The 16,737-nt window shown below is 38.5% G+C and overlaps 1 long non-coding RNA gene across 1 annotated transcript in view; it reads right to left on the bottom strand.

Annotated features, from left to right (window-relative positions):
- The window catches only part of LOC130927691 (uncharacterized), a 43,557-nt gene extending 27,392 nt beyond the window's left edge, over nt 1-16,165 (bottom strand). Inside the window, exons 1-2 of the long non-coding RNA XR_009066489.1 lie at nt 16,058-16,165; nt 14,448-14,551 (exon numbers count right to left, since the gene is read on the bottom strand). This is a non-coding gene — a long non-coding RNA (uncharacterized LOC130927691). The remainder of the gene's footprint in view (nt 1-14,447; nt 14,552-16,057) is intronic.
- Between the last annotated feature and the right edge of the window lie 572 nt (nt 16,166-16,737).

Consider the following 16,737-nt stretch of genomic DNA (forward strand, 5'->3'; position numbering starts at 1 on the left):
ACCTTTTCGGCCTGACAGGAAAGTGTACACTCTTTTGATTTTTAGTTGATTGTACATTCCCCACAAAATAAAAATTCAAACCGATAACATTCTGAATTGTTTTCTGATCACACATCAGAATCAGACACACATACTGTATTTCTGTTGTGCAAAAACGATTTGAGTACAGCAGGACCATCAAGGATGGATGGTCGTCTAGCTTGATTCATCAAGAATCTCACGAGGAACATGTTTACGAATGAGAATGTACACGAAGGTCTTTAAAAGCCAAACATGTTTTCATGAAATTCCTGTTATATATAGAGAGCAAACAGAGATTATTGGTGCTCACCTATCAGTAGAGTATGAAAAAAGTGTTTGTTCTATGTTTCTGTCAGACAAGTGTTATTGATTGATGCCACAATTTATGAATGTCAAAAGTCTGTGACTGCAACACTTTGTTTATTTAAGTCAATGTTTGCCCTGGAAATCATTTATTGAAGACATGATGCATTCAGTAATAGATTGAGCCGCACGTGATGAATTCCTCCAGTATTTTCATCAGACGCTCAGTCAGAAGGCTGTTTAAGCCCTTTTCAATCAGTCAAAGTTCATTGTGATTATAATCTTCTGTAGCTGTTGATTGCTACAAGCTGCGGGTATCATATCTGATGAAGCAGACACTAGAAAATGACAGAATCAGTTGCGGCAACAAAGGTCCCAAACAATGACTGGAGGAAGAAATCAACAAATGAAGATTACAGAACCACACAAATAATACTAATAGGTAATGTTAGGTGGATCTCTCAAAGGATGGGAGTTTAAAAAAAAAAAAAAAAAAATCACCTTATGAAAAGCTTTGGCGTTTTTCTTGATTTTTCTCAGAGCTTACAATTAAGAAGTGTTGTGTTTGTTTATGGGATGACGAATGTGTTAATTGAGGTGGATTCTTCAACCCAAAGGTGTTAAATTGATGCCTTTCTGCCAGTGGCCTCTTCCTACTTTCACTACTGTTGGCAAAGATATTTTTCTTTGCCTTGTCAGCCGTGTACATAAGTACCATTATTATAAGAACTGTTGGAGGTACAACTGTCAAACAAAGGCTTGGTGGAATTTCTTTCCTTCGTTCACACATGCTGTGGTGCTATTATGGTCATTCAGCAGGAGTTGTCAAGTTTTGTGTTCAGCTACTTCTTCATCTTCAAAAAAATCTGACAATTAATTGTGTTAATCACCGTTCTGTGTAATGATTCTTGTTTTCAATATTCACAGCGAGAGGTTGTGAATGAGCAGATGGTGATGTGTTTATTCTTAACCTGGTGTTGATTATTTTATATTTCAAGATATCTAAATATTACTAGCGCCTGGTAACCAGTTGAGGGTGTCCCCTGCCTGCGGCACATAGTTAGTTGGGATAGGCTATGGAAGATGATTTAAGGACTATGAGCGAATAACAATGTTAGTACCGGTAGCCTATGGGTTGCTTCAGCCACAAGGCATTGCTGTTAAACTGAACTAATTGCTATAATAATGAGTTTAGAATCTGTAAAGGTGACCTTTCTTGCCATTATTATTTTCAGATTTATTTTACAACCTTGGATGTCATGATATCAGAGAATTTACATTAAAAATGGCCAAAAGTAATTTCTCAGGCTATTTTGGTTGGCTCTTTTTTGCCTGCCTCTACAAACATAATTATTATGTGGCTGAGGGAATCAAATCTGAATATTTAATGTTCACAATTAAATTCGTCTTAAATTCTATTCAAGAAGAAGAAGAAAATTCTAAAATTCTTCTTAAATTCTAGCAAACGTAACCCTACCATTAAAAATGATAAAAAGCACTGTTTTTCCAATTCCAGACAAATTTCTCTGTTGCCCCAGTTTTCGATAATTCTGGAAAAACTCTTCAATTTTAGGCTTTAAACGTTTGAGAAACATCAGATAACAAATGAAGTACAGTACAGTTTCAGAGATTAAAGAACTATATCAATGGTAATAATTGATTTACTTGAAGAAATCGCAACTGCAATAGACAAGAAAAAACGTGCAATTGGTGTTTTTTATCGAGCTTAAAAAAGGTATTTGACACAATAAATCATTTATTTCTACTGAATTAGTTGGAAAAATATGGATTTAGAGATGTGGCTGGGGACTGGGTGAAAAGAAATTTATCAGCACCTGACTGCAATCAACTGATTACACTTAGAAAACACCAGATTGGTAAAAAAGGTGTGGTCTTGCTTTGTTGGAGTGAAATCCTACACCCACTGCGGCCCTATGTTGAGTAGTTTGGAGACCACTGGAATACAGTAACATGTTACAAAAACTACAGGATTATTTGGCCAATGTACCAATGGTGACAGGAAGAAGCATCTGGCACCTGCTTGCTGCCCAGGCCGCTCCTTAAAAGCCGTGGTAATTGCTGATGAGCTGCAGGTGCACTCCCAGGTCTGCCACACCCAGCCTGCCAAGGTTGAACTAATGTCACATGTCAAAACAGGAAGTGCTACAACGATAAAATTCAAAGTTGAGGGGAGTCAGGGCAATGAGCAGTTATTATTATTTTAATCACTGTTATTACCGTCTGATCGCTGTAATCATTATGATTGGTATAATTGTTGTATAATTGTTGATTGATATCATTATTATTATGTTTGTGGTTGCTTTTGTCGTTTTTGTTGTGGCTGTTGCTGTCATTTTCATTGTTATAGTGTTGTCACCATTATTTGAATATAATGGACTCCAATTTCTATAGTGATTAACATAAATGCATTTAAAATAAATGGTTATACTTATTTATATATGAGAAAATTTGTATGCAAACAAGTTTATTTGTCTCCACATTCAATATAGCCTGGGGTATAGGGCTGGAAAGGGGAGCTCTGATGCTGGAGGCTAATCCCTTGGCGCAGGCTTCCAAATCTTGATTTTTATTGCACAGTTAGGACATTTAGTAATGGGTGGTCCTGCATGGGGTTTGCTTCCCTCTGGAGACAGGTCCACAAATAACATAGGATAATGAATAATACACACCTCAAGAACAATGATTGACACCATGAGCACCAGTAAAGTTGTTATCATAAATATTTTGACTTTTGAATGTACGATCAACATATGGGGACAGCGGTGATGGCGATGACGATGATGATGGTAGTGGTAGTGATGGCAGTAATAGTGATAGTGATGATGGTGATGATGATAATAAGATTGAGAAGTGACTGTGTTCTCATGGAACACAGTTTAAGGACTAAATAGGGGGTGGGACACAAAAAAAAACAGCTTTTTCCAACCACTTTTTGAGCTGAATATGTATGTATATATATTTTGTTATTACTTTGTTATTATCATGTTTACTGTTATTATTGTTTTTTTCCCCCTCTTGTCATATTTCTTTGTTACTGATCGAAATAAAATCAATCAATGAATCAATCAAATTCTTCATTCTGATTGGTCATTGGCGAATGGGTGTGTTATGGGCAAGTGAATACATTTAGACCTAGCATGGCTGTGCAAATAGGACAAATTAGGTATGTACTTAAACAGTACCGTGTGACATCAGCAATTTCAAAAGAGCTATGAGGTTTGAATAACAAAAGTGATTGCAATCAAATAACAATCTGTAAATGAACAATTTCATCCAGGTTACACACCTGTTTGATTTTTGACCAAATATATGCTCAGAAACAATATCGGCATCGAGTAGCTTCTTATCATGTCAACATAAATTGAGGCTCCCAGGGCACAAAGGACAGTGATACTTATCCAGTTTGCTGCAAATATTGCAACTGCGAGAGTTCGAGTCAAGGCACCCTGGCCCCTTGAGCTATATTTTGTTAGATTTTGATCATTTATCCTTGTGTGTATTAGGGCCTCTGCCCCTCCCTCCTGATACATGGCCCACCTTGGGCAGGTGCTTTTATCTGATTGCAGGTTGGACATCAGATGCGTGGAGCTGCCACAGGTGCTGGCAATAGGAATCAGCCATCTTTAAAATTCAGTGGCTGCTGCCCCCTCGTCACCCAATCTGTCTTGTCTGTTTCCTTCGCCAGTTGCATCTCGTGTTATTGATTTTTTTCTGATCAGCAGCTCACGACTTATTTGCTCTCTTCCCAAGTCCTGCTTTTGGGTGCCTCTCATTGGATTCTAGCTAGATTTGAGCTTCATCGCCCCATGCCAGCTCGAGCGGAAAGCTGCACACTTCCCCTTTGTCTTGTGGCGGTGTCTCCAACTCACTTTTTTTCCCGGTCTTAACAGAAATATATATATTTTTTTGTTCATCACTACATCGTGCTTGTGTGTCCTCACTCCTCGAATCCTAATACTGTGCTGTTGTTGCCCTTTTGAAGATGTTGCTGAATGATCATCATACACTAAATGTAACTTGAAGCATTAGCATAGAATTCGTGTTAGCATTAGCATTAAATTTAGCTGAGCGAGCGTCCTCTTAAGCTTTTGCTGTCTTTTTGTTGTGTTGGAGTCGGCTACGGCTCACAGTAGTAGTGCTCCATACTTCCAGTTGCAACTAAAACCAATGGAAAACCCTAACGAAGTTGGCGTTGTCCTTGTCGAGGCTACAATTCCTGCTCTTCTGTCCATGTTCATTCGGAATTGTTGGTTATCTTTATTTTTGGGGGGGCACTAAAAGTCGTCAATGAAAATTAGACAGAGACAAACACATTTTGAAAAAAATATGAATAAGGCTAATAAGTATTTCTTCCAAAAGTCTGAGACAAAAATTGAAAGGGCTGCCAAAAACAACACTGCCCGGCATTAAAATTAAATTATCAAGTCAAGTCAGTTATTTATATTGTATTTAATTACAAAAATATCTTCACAGACCTACAGTTAACAAAAATGGTGACATTCCCTGATCTAAACCCCAAAAAGGGCAAGGAAAAACTCAAAACCCCATCTGGGGATGGATAATAAACCTTTGAAATGTGACCGAAAAAGGAAGAAATCCCCCTTTCAGGATGAGCAGGTTACATGAATGCCGGGCGGGCATAATCTATTACACTGTAGCCTATAGCATTTTCAATGTATCAAAAACAACATGAGAGTCCATTTGACGACCTGCGGTGCCGCAGAGGAATTCAACAATGGCCCTTCCTCATAACCTGATTCTTGTTTCCCCTGGCACTGGCTTCGGGGAAGAAGTCAATTTAGCAATGACTGTGTACTGTAATACAGAACTATTATTTAAACAATTTCATCTTTGACTTTTATGTACTACATTAAAATAGATCGTGCATCCAATGAAATTTGAATTTGCTTTATTGCCCACAGGATCCACAATGTACATATTCAATTTGGCTGGCTCATTTAGGTGTATGATGGGCAATGTTATAGCATACAGTAATAAGAACTGCAAGACCTTTACATTTTCTGAGGGTATTTTCTGAAAAGTAAAAACAAAGCCAAACAATTGTTACCTTTTCTGTTATTTGGAATAGTTTTGTTTTTGCTATTGGCCATAGAAATGTGAATTTATTAGTGGGCATTACTTGCTTAAAGGCCGTTTGCATGCAGCATTTTTTTGGCAGCAGTTCATCAATGTGTTTGTGTTGGCAGAGGCATAGAAAAGCCGAGTGGATGCTGTTCTTCCATTAGCTCTGGGACCAGAGCTCCCACTCAGACAGGCTCTGTGTGTGCTCCCAGCGCTGCAGTCCAGAATGGAAAGCACCAGCAGACATCCTCTGCGTGCTGAAGACCTGACATGTCTGCATTGACAGATAAGCCCTGGAAGCTTCGATCAACAACAGCACTACATGACTGAAACCAATAATCCTTCTAAAGACCCCAACTAAGACATCTTCAGTGAGATTTGATTGAATTCTTTTTCAAGATCCAACCTGACCCAATTAGATCATTGTTGCTTGTTTGCAGGATTTACTGGTTACTTTAAGAGTGATTTGGTCTTATAATATCATATTTGTTTTGATGAGTTACAAAGTGCTCTTCAAATATTATAAAAGCTTATCTTAATACTCCGTGGATTCCCTAAAGGTTTGGAGATAATAGTGCTGTAGACAATAATTTTGAAGGACACACACAAAGAATATGTGGATCACATGCAGTGTGTGCAGCCCCAAAAACGTACAAAATCTCACTGTGCTAGTGATTAGGAAAGAAACAATCTAATGAGGCCATTAACTCCTCAACACTGCTGTAATTTGCATTTTCAAGGAGATGCCTTTTATTGGACCAAAACAAAAACGAGACTGCATGAAAACAACGACAGTAGGTTCTCGAAATTGTAAGAATCTTTTCACCTTTTTGAAATGTTCATATGCTTAGGATCGTTCCTGACCAATTTGGTGCCCTAGGCAACATATTTGTTGGCGCCTAACCCCCCCATTTCACCACATATATTTCAACACTCACACTGAAAAAGCACGTTATTTATATGTAATTTATTATATAAAAAAAGACATCAAACAAGTGCAGACATTAAAAGAAAAATGCTCTAATAACTATTCAAAAGCACAAATAAAAAACATTCCAAAAACAAATGCATTAAATAAATTACAACTGTTATTACAATATGATTAACACCCACCAACACAAACCTATATAAAGACGTACAGAACGCTTTAAAATGCAACTTTTTTTTTTCACCTTGCCCTATAACCTTACTCACCTTGTCTTCACTGATGCAAAAGCATCTATTGCACTTTCATATGACAGATGTTTTGGAAGGTGCACTTCTTTCCTGGACTTGGTGGGCTTGGACTTGGTGCTGATGTGGATAAGTTCGCTGTAAAAGATGGCCCAGGATGTACAGATGTAGAAGGAAAATATTTCAGAAGAGCATCTACAAAGAGAAGAAAGTGGAATGTTACATTATATTGGTCAAATAGCTGCTGATTGTGAAACCAGTATGACATAACCATAATAGCGCCTAAATTCTTGCAGCCTACTGTACCTGTCTATTGGATCCAGTCACTATCTTTGATGGACGTAGTACAACTACACAGGACTATCCAATAATAATGAATTAAATAATATATGATAGCAAAAAATAAATACATAAATTGAATATTTTTTTCATGCACGTAATCACCATTTTCATGAATTCATGACACATTTAAAAACAAATGTTTGCATTTAAATCCATGGCACTTTTAGTCCCCCATACCAGAGAACTTATTTAATGGTGTATTTATTTAATTAACCTTGGCACTTTTAGGCAAGGCAAATTTATTTTAAAAGCACAATTTAACACAAGGTAAAAGTGGTTCACATCACATGAAAGCAAGCAAGACAATTTTAGTCCCCCATAGACTTTTTCCAAATTTCTCAAAAATTGGAGGGGGACTAAATTTAACTGAAACTAATCAACAGCTGGCTGAATACTGAAAATATTTCTAAAACAACAGTCTGGCTAATGATACAGTATAATTTTGCTTTAGCACTAAGTCATATAAACTCTATGTAAATAACCGCTAGCTTGCAGTTGCGCTAAGTCTACTTGCTTATTCTGTTGAAAAAAATCATCACAACAAACCTCTGTTTTTCTTCACGTTTATGGTTTATTCTTTCTTTTTCTTCCGACCCAGTGGGTTTTTGTCTTTTCATGAAGTTGACTTGTCACTGTTACGTCGCTCAATTGCGAAGGCTCAAAATAGCACCTTCAGGTAGCTCGCTCGTCTGCTGGGTGGTGAGGGAGACTAGGGTCTGTGGTGAAATTATGGCATCACAGGAAAAAGTGAAACAGGCAGAAGGCACACTAGAAAAATGATTTCATTATTTTTTAAATACTTATTATGAACGGATTTGTTGTTCTTTTGTTTTATTGTTTTAATTTTTTTTAATACTGCTATCATCGAATATTATTTTTCTTGACGCCTTTAGGATGCTGCTGCGCCCTTAGGCAGTTGCCTAAATCGCCTTATGGGCGGCACAGGTCTGCATATACTCTACATCCAGAGATTTTATTCAATTCCAATTTTTCTTTCATTAAGGCGTAGTCAAGAAGTCAACAAACGGATAACTCTTACCTCCCATTGACGGGTACTGTAAATAGCACATACAGCAGAGCACAGTAGCTATAAATCTGTAAATGAGTGTTGGACTCGAAACTTCTACTGTCCATGAGCACCACGTCAAATGACAATGCGGCAGTATGAGCAAATCATCTATGGAATTAGAAATGTTGAATTTTAGTTTGAAGACCTTTAGTAACCCATTGACTTGGACTGATATTTGACTATTTTGCAGAAAGTCACAACATATTTCAAGTGTGAAATTACGGCTTGTTATATTATCGCTTGTTATATTATATTATCAACCCTAACCCAATATGCAATTGATTCATTAGTCATATTTAAGTGACAAGTTTTTTTAAACACACGTATTATCCTATACTTTTTCTGTAATTGAATTGCGTTTTGATGGAATCCTTTTTCTCGTGTGCTTGATTTGTTTAGGTGTGAAAAACAATGGTCAGACACATCAAGAAGAGGACATTGATTGGCCCTCATGGAGTTCTATATTGTAGTTGAAACGCAAGGTGAGAAGCAGTGGGTAGCAGTGAGAAGATATAAGAAAAGGAGGGCCATGATTACTGTATTTTTCGGACTATAAGTCGCACCTGAGTATAAGTCGCACCAGCCATAAAATGCCCAACGAAGGCGAAAAAAAAAACATATACTGTATAAGTCGCACCGGAGTATAAGTAGCATATTTGGGGCAAATGTACTTGATAAAATCAAACACATAGAACAGATATGTTGTCTTGAAAGGCAAAATAAAATAAAAATACAATAGAGAACAACATGCTGAATAAGTGTACAGTATGATAATGTTACATGATGCATGAACAACGAATTGCGAACATGGCTGGTATGTTAATGTAACATAGCTATTAAGACTTATTCAGATAACTGTAGCATAAAGAACACGCTAACAACTTTACCAAACCATCAGTGTCACTCAAAAACACCAAAATAGCATATGAAATGATATGATAATGTGTTAATAATTTCCCACATAAGTCGTTCCAGAGTATAAGTCGCAACCCCAGCCAAACTAAGAAAAAAACTGTGACTTATAGTCCGAAAAATACGGTAATTGTTAGTCCAATGCATGATAAATGTACATGCCAAAAACACGCCAATAACACTGCAAAGATAGCATGAAACTTGTGTATGCCTTCTTTGTTATATGTTTATCACTATAGGCTCAGGTTCAGCCTACAACGCAAAGCACCCAGCCATAACCAAAGATAGCAGTGAAGTTCAGAATATTGAAAGCCATAGCAGTGTTCCCCAGCAAACTTGAAGAAAAAAAAAACCTGAATGAGCAAGTTTGCCAACGACATCCTAACCACTGTTATCGCCAAGTGGAACAGAACGAACTGCAGTTGGATAAACATATTCCAAAATGGAAAAGAGCAATTATACACAACCCACCATGCAGAGCTGTAGTGATGACCAAAATTATCAAGATGTACAACATCAAAAAGAAATACAAGCTTGAGGATTTGTCCAACTGCATTGCAATTACCAGAGATGACTGATAATAGCTATAATTTTGAATTAATGTAAGTTTGTAACCTGAAAATGACTGCTGACATCTGCATTTCAATGCCATTGGTTATTATTCTAATAAATGTCTCACTGGTGATGTATTCCTACAGGTCAGAACATGTGCGACTTCACCCCTCTGTTAGCGGATGCCATGGCAACACCGACTGAACGGTGTGTGTGGGTGACCTATCCACCTCACAAAACCCTAACACCGACCAGTATAATGTACTTTCTGTCACTCTGGACATCTGCCAGTCACCTGATAAGAGGAAGCTGCTCTACATGCAGTACAAGTAACTCTGAAGCAGTTCAGGAAGGAAACGGAAATCACTGACGACTTTTAAATTAGCTATTGTCTATGCAGCAGCATATGCATTTTCAGCAGATAGTTTGGCTCCCTTTCAGAATTTAATTTTTGTAACAGCACTTAAACTGTCATGATTCGGCCAGATTATATATTTTAGCTTAATTTTAGCATTTCTATGAGTTTGGGTTTGAATCCGCTACTGCTCATGGGCACACTCATTGTGTCCTTGGGTAAAACATTTTACCCAACTTGCCAGTGTGGTCGTTGAGCAGTGATAGTGGTGGTGAGAAGGCATATGTGGAGTTTAATGGGGAGCCAGGCCCCCCCAGCTGGCTGGAAAGTGTCATTGCACGTAACTGACTTTCCTTTATATGATTTTAAAATAAAGCGTTTTCCATTAAAAGAATGTCTATAAAAGCTAAACAAACAACAAAAAGGAATGTAATGAACAGAAAAATATATTTTTATAATGGGCCAAAATTATTTTTCGAACAGATCATGTGAGTAGAACCTTAGACTGTCATTTGCTTTCTTAGCCAAAACCACCCGAGGAGCGAAGAGGCAAAAATGGTTACAAGTAATTTTTTTCAAACCTAAGCTTTCAAAAGCGACAACAACTACTGAGCAAGAACCAAGGATTGAAATTGTGGACCATGAAACGCCAGAGACAACCGTCAAAATGGTGAGCGGAGTTTCAATTTGCCCCACTAAAGACGCTAATTGTAAAACAGTGCCACCACCGGTGTCTTGCCAATGTTGTTACCCCCATCAAAAATTGTATCCTCTTGCTGCAGGAGCGCACACACATACACACATTAGTTATGAGTTATGTTGACTTAATTAATTAAAGCCAGTAAAGAACCACAGTTTTATATTTAGGACGTCCATGTTTATTAAACTGGAGAAACTCCATACAGGACTTGAATCACATTAATAAAAGTTATAGGTCATCCTACGAGTAACACAGTAAAACATTGCCTTTTTACATTCAGTACATATATTATGTTATACGACAGAAAAAAAAAAAAGTGTTTTTTTTTTTTTTTTTGATGGATGGGCCATGTTTTAAATGTTTTTTTTTTTTTGATGGATGGGCCATGTTTTAAAACCTAACTACATCACCAAAACACGGAAATCAAGCAAATCAGTGCAGTGCAGTGGCTCCGCCCAGGGGATACAATTTTTTACGGGGGTAACTACATTGGCACGACACCGGTGGGCGTACCATATTCAATGGATGATGAACTTGGAGAAAAGTATAGCTGTCCTAAGCAGCCTGATTTAGAATTCCCTTCAAGATTGATAAACAAAAAAACACTCATTTTCAACTTATTATTATAAATATTCTTGTAAGTTAATTTTATTGTTGACACTGCGTTTCGGGGTCATCAATCTGTTGTGCCCCCTCTGCCACAAAAGTCAAACTCCACCTATGTAAGAAGGGGAAAATTGTCCTCCTTCTTTTTTTTTCAGTCAGTCAGTCAGTCAGTCAGTCAGTCAGTCAGTCAGTCAGTCAGTAACTGACCAATACGTACCACTTGAGTTTAAAAGTTTGAACTAATTTGTTTCTAAAGGTAGGCGTGCTTGTTACACGTTATGATCTGAGATATGAGTCTCACAAAGATCACATTGTTCAATTAAGAGCAGAGCTAACTGTGGCGAAGACCAGCTATTTGGCATTTGCGGCATTTACCAACATAAACATTTGGCAAAAGAATGATCACTTACCAAAATAAAGAAATCCAAAAAATGTTTGAATATCTGTTTATGCAGTCACCTGAACATAAAGCCATATTAGCTTTGGCTAAAGTTTACTATGGTACAGTATTTCAAGATTACAACTGAGCTTCGGATCGACGTGATGACGGCCAGTGTGCCAAAGGGAAATGAGTGATTCCCAAAATAAATAAAATAAACAGCTACATTAAGACTGAAGAATTGTAGTAGAGCCCCCTCCCCCATATAATTATCATGAAGCAATTGCCTTGCCATATAGGCAAAATTCAGTTCGTACCAGGCTTTAAACAGGTTCCCAGTATTTTGACGGTGATATCAATCATTCGGGGATTGCTCTTTATTGTGGCAATCTCGGTGAATGCAGGGTTTTAATACACTTCTAGGGACCCATTTTCCCACAAGGGAAGTTGCTCCTTGAAAAAAAAAAAACATAACAAAGATGTGAATAATCTGTTGATGTCATTTAAACATTGGCATGTGCCGAATTGCAATTCCCTGACTAATTGTTTGCAACACTCACTTCCACAGAAGAGAGTATCTGCAGAGTATCTGACAAAGGGGCTGTTTACACAAGAACGGCAAGGGGGGTGACAACGAAAAAACTTTTCGAGAGAGCCCTATTGTTTACATGACAACAGCGTTTTGGGGGGCTGAAAACAAAATATTTGAAAACGCCTTCCAGAGTGGAAATCTAAAAAAACGCTTCCCCCTGTTGTCGCCGTTTAAACAGAGGACAACGCAAAAGTGAGTTTTGGGTGACACTAGACTTATTCCGGAACAGTTATTGACAATAATGCTCTAATATATTTGTCAGTGAAGGGGATGAAGATACTGATGATGTCAGTGCACGCGAACAGTCCGACAGTGTATTAAACTAGCAACCTTATACAGGCCCTAACTGCAGTCAACATTATTCAAGAATCTACTGAACTATAGACTACTCTAATTACAGCCTGATGTGCTTCACCATGTTGTTATTTGACCAGGATGAAAGAGGATACAGCAGAAGTTGTTGGGACACCCCTCTGTTATTGAAAGAGTTTGTACTCTCCATCAGCTGCGGGAGTTAGGACACAGAAGTGGAGGTTTCAAGCGCTTTTGCGCTTCCGTGTGCACAGTCTTTGGTCGTGTAAAGCCGGAATTAAAATAACGGCAAAATGACACTTTTGCGTTATTGCGTAAGATCGTTGTTGTGTAAACGTGCCCTAAAGCTGGACATTCACTGTACAAATGAGGCCATTTAAAATAAGTGTATAAGTTTTTCAGAATTTGGTAACTCGCTCTTAAAACATTCATTCATCATCTGTACCACTTCTCCTCAGAGCGGGGTGCTGAAGTCCATCACACCTGATAGGCAGGATTCAGGGTACACCCTGAACTTGTTGCCAGCCTTTCACTATGATATAAACAACCATTCATGCTAACGTTCTTACCTACGGACAATTTGGGGTCTTCAACCTTCTGTGCATATTTTTGGGACGTGGGAGGGAACCGGATTAGGGGATAAACATAGTAAAAGATGAAGCCCAGGACTGAACCTTTGATCTCTGAACCGTGAGGCTTCGTGCTAAACAGTCAACCACCCTTGAACCGCTTCAGAATAAATTTACATTCTCATTGGCTTTAGTTGTTTTGGTATATACAGCGGGAATAAAGAGCGATCAGCAGTTCCCGACAAGTTATAGGAAGATCAGAAATTAGGTCAGATAGCTTCTCTCTTCCATTTGAATCAGCTTCGATTAGTTTCCGAGACTCAAAGCCGCAAGTCTATGGACAGATTTCACAATTCATATGTTTCAAACTATGTATGGTCTTGTGTGTCCATTTGTGCCAGGGTGCATGATAATTGCTTTTACATTTTTACCACTAGTTGTGACAAATAGAGTAAATGCATTGCCTTGCAGTATTGTGAGATGTCTGAATGCTCAAATGGCCAAAATAAATACTTCTTAATTTGTTTGACAGTGAGCATACCCCTTACCATCACTTCTATTTGCAGAACTGCAGTGGAACACTACAAACAGTTTTGGCTGGTGGTTACATTGGTAACACTTGAATAGCAAGTGTTTAAAGTTCCTTGAAATCAATTTTTGTTGTGGTTTGTAAGTGGAAATTTTGAACTTTTTTTGTGAGTTTTATTAAGGAGGTTAATGCATATGCCGACACCCCATGTGGGAGAGAATATAAAATATGTCTATGTAACCGAAACGACTGAAATAACTCAATAAACTATCACTTACAAAAGGGAAACAGGTTGAAGGATAAAAATACAGTATTTCTTGGAGAAGGAATAGAACAGAAAAAAACTGTATTCTGAATCTCATGTTTTCATTTCGTTTGTAATATTTTGAGGCAAAGAATAAGCCTGTTTTGTGCAATGAGCACAGTGTACTTAACTTTCCTCTACTTCAGAGCTCCCGGTAGGAGGTGGTCTTTCAAGACAATTTGTTTACAAGCTATGAGGTAATTACGAGGAGCAACCTTTCAGTACAGCAAAAAAAATATCAAAGCTAGTTCTTTAATCACTGAAGAGAAGCGTACAATTATGCAAACACCTCTAGTGAGTGCGAAACCATTTCTGTCTTCTTATTTGCATATCCAGAGTAGTGCAGAGTGAAAGATTAGTAGCAAGAATGTATTCTGGAGAAAAAGCCTATATTAGTTTGAAGATGGCAGGAGAAACGATCAAATTTTGTCATTGTAAATTGTCCAAGCTGCTCTATTGGGTACTCCACGACACTGACTTGTCTGCTCCAACCGGGGCAGCTCTGAAGCGCCTCTGTCCTTCAGCTCATTGACTTGAGTAACTTCAAACACAGTCAAATAGCTCAAACTAAAGGAGCAGTCTGAGAGAGCAGATCTCTGCCATAGCAACCAAATTGAAAGTATTACCATATTTATGACCTGTGTGACCTATGACCTGAGGTGAAAGTGGCCCGCAATGGTCCGGAACACCGTTCCGATATAAGATTCGCTGCCGGAACGAGGCTTTGATCCTGAAAATATGACAGCAACTGTCAAAACCATATGTAAAAAAAAAAACTACCAGACAGCTACACACACATCTCATCTCTAGGAAGAAAACAATCCACCAATGTCAAATTTACATACACAACTGTTAACATCAAGCATAATAAAGTGCTTGTTTAGTGTAATTCGTTTCCATCGATATCTATTACTTATAATATTATAGTTATTATTTAGATATTTAGCTTGCCCTGTGATATGGAGAGTAGTTTTTTTTTTTTTTTTTTTAATTTTCATTTTACTGAAGGCTCGCTCTCCTCTAGCTACAGTCACTGGCAATAAGGCGTTATATTGCTGCCTCTATTCTGAGCGAGTAATAATGGATATTGAGCACAGAAAGCACCCCTGCTGCTATCGCTCAATTTCAGCACACCTGTGCTGCCTCTATTCTGAGCGAGCAAAAATGGATTTTGAACACATCTCCTGATCTCACTAAATTTCTCGACTCGTGCGCTTGTCAGTTTCTTTTCTCTGCGCGCTAAGTTGAGCACACGCTATTCACCTGTCACAAAGCCAACCAATCAGAGAGATAGCGGAAGTACACTGGTTGGCTGTTTGCCCTCCACTTCGGGGTGTTTTCTGTGCTCAAAATCCATTATTGCTCGCTCAGAATAGAGGCAGCAATCAAAATCCAGTATTGCTCGCTCAGAATAGAGGCAGCAATATAACGTCATATGCCAAAGACAAGAAAATGCTACGTGTGTGAACAGTGTTGTCACAGATTACTTGAAAAAGTAATTTAATTACTGATTACTGATTACACCTCAAAAAAGTATTCTAGTTACTTTATTGATTACTTCATTACCAAAGTAACTAAGTTACTTTAAAAGTAATCTGTCAGTTATTTTTTACCCATTTTTCTCCCTTTGCCGCCTCAACATAAGAATGACAAACGGAAAAATGTCATCACATGTAATTGACTTTCCGATGATTGAATTTAACGGGGAATATCAGAACTTCGTGCTAGCTTAGCCACTCCGGAGCCCTGAAACTAACAAATATCTGACAAACTGCTTGGAATTAGTTGAAATCAACTCCACCGACCAATTAAACCCCGCTAACTCTAAGATTAAGCCTAATGTCAAAACTTCTGAATTTCGGCTTATGGTTAACAGCATATCCGTGCCAATGTAAAACAATGCAAACTGACTGCACAAAATTGCAAAGGTGGTGAGCGCGGATGTGCGTCCACAACCCGGAAGTAGTCCTCTCAACACACAGTGGTCAATTTGGCCACAAAACGTGGCGGCAACTAAGCACTTTACACTCAATCGGACTTACAACACATCCCATAGATGCTAAACGAACACATCACCTCACGGCATAAATGTGCAACACGCATATGATGTAAACAACGCTTGCCAACTTGGAGCGATGACTGCCCGTCGTTGCTACAGCAAAGCTACGAAGCGGCCGCACATGTAGGAAGTCCAATCTTTTGCTGATACCCTCCAGAATGAAGGAAAAATACTCACCTTCATTCATGGATATCCACAGATCAACATTCCCTCGCAACGTGTCAACACTCGGCTCCAAGGTCCACCCGCCTGACCCACGCCTTCAGTACCACAACTCATGTGACATGAGACCAAAACAGGAAATAGCTAAGAGGTTGTCATGGAAACACCTACCAGCAACCTTTTATTTTAGCATTTTCTATTCAAAATGCTCTATGTACATTACTACAATAATCTTCAACTAAAAATATAGCCATTAATATCCAAACCCCTGGCAACAAAAGTGAGTACACCCCTATGAAAAAATGCACATCCCTAAATGTCCAAATAGAGTACTGCTTGTCATTTTCCCTCCAAAATGTCATGTGACTCGTTACAGGAATGCTGTCAGCATTGCTGCAGAGATTGACAAGGTGGGGGGTCAGCCTGTTCGTGCTCAGACCATACACCGCACTCTACATCAAATTGGTGTGCATGGCTGTCACACCAGGTTGAAGCCTCTTCTGAAGATGGTACACAAGAAAGCCCGCCTGTCTCATCAGACCATAGGACATGTTTCCAGTAATCCATGTGCTTTGTTGACATGTCTTCACAAACTTTTTGTGGGCTTTCTTGTGTACCGTCTTCAGAAGAGGCTTCCTCCTGGAGTGACAGCCATGCACACCAATTTGATGTAGAGTACGGCGTATGGTCTGAGC

This window comes from Corythoichthys intestinalis, chromosome 1 (genome assembly GCF_030265065.1).
Source record: "Corythoichthys intestinalis isolate RoL2023-P3 chromosome 1, ASM3026506v1, whole genome shotgun sequence".
NCBI classification, from domain to species: domain Eukaryota; kingdom Metazoa; phylum Chordata; class Actinopteri; order Syngnathiformes; family Syngnathidae; genus Corythoichthys; species Corythoichthys intestinalis.